Source organism: Pygocentrus nattereri, chromosome 1 (assembly GCF_015220715.1).
Source record: "Pygocentrus nattereri isolate fPygNat1 chromosome 1, fPygNat1.pri, whole genome shotgun sequence".
Classification (NCBI taxonomy): domain Eukaryota; kingdom Metazoa; phylum Chordata; class Actinopteri; order Characiformes; family Serrasalmidae; genus Pygocentrus; species Pygocentrus nattereri.
Window position 1 is genome coordinate 12,961,520 of NC_051211.1, and position 6,000 is coordinate 12,967,519.

At 39.9% G+C, this 6,000-nt stretch overlaps 1 protein-coding gene across 2 annotated transcripts in view; it reads right to left on the bottom strand.

Moving 5' to 3' along the window:
• scn4ab (sodium channel, voltage-gated, type IV, alpha, b) overlaps nt 1-1,290 on the bottom strand; it is a 72,119-nt gene extending 70,829 nt beyond the window's left edge. For both annotated transcript variants that reach the window (XM_017717369.2, XM_017717370.2), the window contains exon 1: nt 982-1,290. The gene's annotated coding sequence lies outside the window, so the exon portion shown is untranslated. The remainder of the gene's footprint in view (nt 1-981) is intronic.
• Between the last annotated feature and the right edge of the window lie 4,710 nt (nt 1,291-6,000).

Sequence of the window (6,000 nt, forward strand, 5' to 3'; positions counted from 1 at the left end):
TCCTCTCTTATAATGTTTAAAATAAGATCATACTTAATATAGCCTAAAACAGCATGAGCTGAATGCATCATGAAAAAACATTGAATAGCGTTGCTGGTAAAATGAAAACATAAATATCAATGTAATTGATTATGTTAACTAAATGATAATTAATATTATGCAACTAAATTTACCCATGTTAAAATTTTGAACAGGATTATAGCTTTTCTTAAGTCAGCTACAAATTATTGATTTATTCACAAGTTAAAATGTTTACATATTGTTGTAGCTGTAACTAACTTCATTTTATTTGTTGTTCCCTTAACTGTTTTAGTTAAAATGAAGAGAAATAAAAAGCAAATACATTGTGAACATATGTTCTATGTACAAAAATAACACATATAAAATAAAACAACCTAATACATCCATGACTTTGGTGATATAGTGCAGCTGATTAAATCATTATGTTATCACTTTCCAACAACTGATCATTTCAAATAGCTCTGAAGTTGTCCAAAAATATACTTAGTTACATTAGTCAGCAGGACAGTATAATAACAAACATTTATCCTCACAGTCCTTTAAAATAAGCAATGAAAGGAAGAAAGAGGAAGAAAAACAAAAATACACAAAATGCTATCCACTGAAGAACTAAGCCATCAATCTTTTTCAAACATATCGCCAAAGCAGGTGTAAAATTAGCCACTGGAGATGTAAGAAGGCATCATGACATTATCAAAGCCATGACAAATACTAATGTGGGAGAGAGGGTAAGATCATGCACTGATTTGTCATGTTGTCTTTTTAAGCACACTGTAAACGCTGCAACCAGATTATGGCAAGTTCCGAGATCAGGACCAAGTGCTTTCTCAAGTTCAAGCACACTTTACCTCCTATGCCCCGGGCAGCATGCCCAGCCCCAAAGCCCAAAACCCAAAGCCCAAAGCCCACTGCTGCTGTAGCTAAAGGAAAACACACACATTCGCTGATTGTTTTCTTTACCTTGTCCACTCAACCAGAAATTTCCTCTGAGCTGTAGTTTAAACCCAAGGCTTAGTCTTCGTCGAGAACGTCTTCCCCAGTCTCGGAGGCAGCTGTTGCCTGAGCATGGGAGTCTCAGATGAAACCTGAGAGCCTCCTCAGGTACGGCCATGACTCCAGCCAAACTGGAGACGCGCTGCCAGCCGGGCTTGGCGTTTCTCGCACTCACGGGGGGGATTAAAGTGCTGTTATGAAAACTTAATCCGCGACAGATTTCAGACACGGTAGCAGCGCCACACCAGATAACCTTCAGCAACACACACCTTATACGCAAGACATTATCCCAGGCTCTTAATGGACATTCACAAGTGAAGCATGTGTTTAAAAGGGCTACAGATGGCAAGCGACCTGTCCTTCAGGGTTGTTAGGCTTGTTTTTTTTCTCTAGACAGTGCTAATGAATCAATGGTCAATTTGGTTTATTATTTCAGGAAAAGCCATTCATATGCTACTATTATTATATATTTTTTTGTTAATGCCTCTACTGCCTCTTGTCCAAAACAAACAAAAATCTTTGATATTTGATTTGCAAGGTGCATGCATACACTTAATTTCCTTACCAAACAGGGTACAATGTGCAACGAAGATGGAAGAGCTGGGTTCAGTTGTGACACATACTGAAAGGTAATCATTGCGTTTTTGACATAGTGTGTGCTAATTTATGTGCCTGAGCTGAAGGGTCAGACAGCCAAGCATTCACACAATGATCTCAGTGGTGCTTAGGTGCTGTTTACCACACGTTTCAAGAAATCCTGAGAACATGGAGGTAATGGAGTTAACATGTGGCACTAGACTAAAATGCTGCCCGTGTTCTTTTACCTTTCTGAACTACAGTACGTATTAAGTAAGACTTGCTTTCTTTCTTTAAATCTGAAGGGATAGTTTTCCAGATCTCTTTTCTGCTTATTATGATCCAACTTAGCAATTATACATTTTGACTTTTCTTAGTAAGCACTACTCGACAGCTACACACTTCAGTTTAGCTTTTCATACTCTTAGTGTTGAGTTGTCTCCTCACAGTGGAAGGATGGACAGTTTTTTTTTTTTTCAAATCTGAAGCAAGAGTGGAGATTTTTTTCTGTTTTTGTCTTTTTGTCTGTTTATCTGATGGGAACAGTTTGGTTGGTCTACCGGGGCTTTCCTTGGTTGTTTGGAGTCCTTTTTTTGTTGGGAGTTGTAACTGGTTAGTTTTAAGGTTAGAAGGATGGAAATGTTACAGTGACAGGAATTTGTCTATTCTTAACAAAAGTTAAGTATAGACAAATTAAATACGGTTAGATGTAATATTAGTGCTTAGTACTAGTTTTCTGCTTTTTCTGACACTGAAAAAATGATTAACTTGTGCTTAATGACTGTTTTGATTGTAAATTAAACAAACACAAGGTAAAGGAGGGTCTCTGACTGTATGCCATCTACTTGTGGTTTTTTACATAGCCTGTAGTTCATTTTAATCAAATAATTTCAGTTAGATAAAACCCAACTGGTAAGGCAAGCCAAACACATAAGGGTAATAAAGCCTTTTGACTTTTTTATTATGACTTTTATAAATAGACAAAAAATGTGAAGATAAGTAAGCCACTTGGCCATTATAAGTATTTTAAGTCATACTGAATAGTGTGCAAAGAAATTAACAGTATGCTAGCAAATATAGTCTGTTATAGACGAATACAACAATTTATTTTAAACAAGGCTTTCAACAGTACTATTTGTTATGACTTGTTATGTGAAAACATTTCTCATTGGTGCAGGCAGAACATTTCTTCAGCCATTATGTCCTAATGCCTCTTAGAAACAGATGGCTATGTATGGCTACTTCAGTTAAAAAATCTTTATCATTGCCAGTGTTGACTGTATGGGGTGCTTTTAGTAGTGTCAGTTCTCAGAGGTCTATTTGTAGTGTCTTCCTAACTGATTCTCAAGGAAGTTGCTTGTAATAGCCTGTTCTGTTTTGCTCACTAACACATTTACTTTGTAGATCCATCTGACCCATTAGTGCCTCGTTCTGATTTGACTTTGTGTCCTAGCACTGATCCAAGATCACTTTCTCTGAACCTCTGGTCAGTGTGAATGTGCCATTTTTACTTTGACAAAAAGTGATGAATTTACTTGATAATGTATTTATTGTTTCCACATGACTTACAGAGAAACTGTACTTAAGCGAAAGTATGGGTACTCTGACAAAACTGTCGAAATATGGAGCTAAAATATACTTGTGTGAGGCAAAAACTTGAATGCTAAGATAAACCTTGCATGTGTACAAAGTGTGATATTCTCATAACCATTAATCATACATAATTCAGTCTCTGTCCTTAAACACACTACAGTACAGACCACAAATTTGTTGTAGCAACTAATATTCTGTAAGTTTCTTGCACAAATATGCATTAGCAAAGATTGAATTTTACACTTGTGTGAATTTGATTGAATGTTAAAAAAATGAAATGTGTGAAGCTTTGATTATCAAGAGAAATCAAATAATCTTTGAGATTTATATCACGTTTGATGGTCTAAATGAAGGACTGATAAGGATGAGAAGGACTGAGGGATGGATAACTGACCAGGCCAGTGGGGCCATTGTCTCTGACCATCAAGCCCAAGGGTCCTCAAATACATGAGCAGTTCATTGTAGATATAGATACATCTAATAGCAATTGAATATGTACAAATGACTAAATAAGTTTAAGTTTTAAAATAACTTTTTAAATAAGTGTCATCTATTCTCAGGCCTCTTAGGTTTTATTTTAATTTCACTTTTCATGTATTTATTTAATTATTTATTCAGTCTTCATACCCTGATTGAGTACCTGTGTCCATTTCCCATCGTACAGCAGAACCATGAAAGTAGGCAGAGTTGTTATTAGCTTGTGTGGTCATAACTTGTTGTAATTATAAATATAAATATCACAGTTATAGCCTTCAGAAGTCCTTCCTTAGCTGATTGTGTGTTTGGTGTTCCATACAGTTGGCTCTGGTTAGGGCTGTTTTGGCCAACACAGCAAGTTGAAGGCCATATACAGCCTCAGGTTTTATCCCCTGGAATAGGCATTTTTTAACTATTTATGCTATTAGAATGTTAAAGTTTTCAACTGAATAGTATTTGATTGTTACATTGCAAATGAATTTTTATCCTGTTATAAATAAAATGGACACATAAGAGCTCTCAAGGTGCTACACTAAAATAAAGCATAGGATAGAATTTAAAGCTTTTTGTCATATAACTTTGAATATGTGCCAGTTGCACCTTTTTTGGAGGATTTTTTTCACTTAGTTTTGTCTTCAGTTTACTGCCAGTTCTACCTGTAAATCATGTCTTCCCATCACATGATGTTACCAGGCTGGGAGGGTGAATCCTCTGAGACATGCAAAGCACCACCATATCATTTTGAACTGGCTTGACGAGCTCAGAGGAGAACACTGATAAGTCTGTTACATTAGCTAACAGAAGATGCCTATGTTGACTGGCATTGTGCTGTTAATATTTACTAATTTTACTACTATCCATCCATCCATCATCGTTGACCGCTAGTCCAGACAGGGTCTCGGTAGCATTTGGGAGAGCAGAGAATCCCAGATGACCCTGTCCCCCGCAACTTCCTCCAGCTCATTCCCAGGGACCCCAAGCTGCTCCCGGGCCAACTTGGAGACATAATCCCTCCAGCGGGTCCTAGGACGACCCCGGGGCCACTTGTATTTGCGATCTCGTTCTTTCGGTCATTACCCACAGCTCATGACCATAGGTGAGGGTTGGGATGTAGATCGACCGGTAAACAGAGAGCTTCACCTTTTGGCTCAACTCCCTCTTCACCACTACAGTCCGCTACAGTGACCGCATTCCTGCTGCCGCCTGTCCCAGCCTACGGCCGATCTCACAATCCCTCTTGGCATCACTTGTGAACAAGACCCCAAGATACTTAAACTCCTCCACCTGGGGCAGGTCCTTTCCCCTTACCTGGAGTGGGCATGCCATCCTTTTCCGGGCCAAGACCATGGACTCAGACTTGGAGGTGCTGATCCGCATACCAACCACTTCACACTCAGCTGCAAACCACACCAGTGAGCGCTGGAGGCAACATCATCTGCAAATAGCAGAGACGGCACCCTCCGGCCTCCACACATAATGCCCTCCTGACCCCGGCTTCGCCCTGACATTCTGTCCATGAATATCATGAACAAGAGTGGAGAGCACAACCCAGGCGGAGTCCCTTCCTGGATCGGGGCTTGTGTGGTCTAGGGATCTTCAGCGCTAAGTCGTCTGGAGCAATATGCTCCTGGTAGGGTCTCCCAGTGCGAACAGGTCTGGAGTGAAGACCCAGACTAACACGATCCAAAGTTCCCCATGCATGTCGTGCACAAAAAATTGTGTACCCTGCCTGGGAAAGGGTCACCGGGACCTACCCCCGGAGCTAGGCTTGGGGGTAGTGTTCCATGGCGAGCGCCTGGTGGCCAGGCAGCCCATGTAACCCGGCCGGGCTCAGCCCGAAAAGGCAACGTGGGGAGGCCTTGTGGGCCCACCACCCGCAAGGTCCAGCATGGGGGAGCGGTGCAGTAGGAGATTTTACAACTAATTACAACTACTAATACAAATTTGTTGCAGCTAACATGGTTCACAGATACTAACTTAGACGGGCTAGCTCTGTTGACAATTAAACAATGGAAAAATAGATGTATATTTTTAATTAAATTAAAGAATTAGAAGGCCATTTGCTGCTTTACAGTAAAGCTGGTGATTCTGTATGCTTTGTTGATGCACACTATATTGCCAAAAGTATTCACTCACCCATTCAAATCATTGAATTCAGGTGCTCCAATCACTTCAGTGGTCACAGGTGTGCTTAAACCCAAGTACCTAGGCCTGAAGACTGCTTCTACAAACATTTGTGAAAGTGCTGTCATGAAATTTCCTCACTACTAAACATTCCACAGTCAACTGACAGTGGTATTATAACAAAGTGGAAGTGATTGAGACGACAGCAAGGCCACA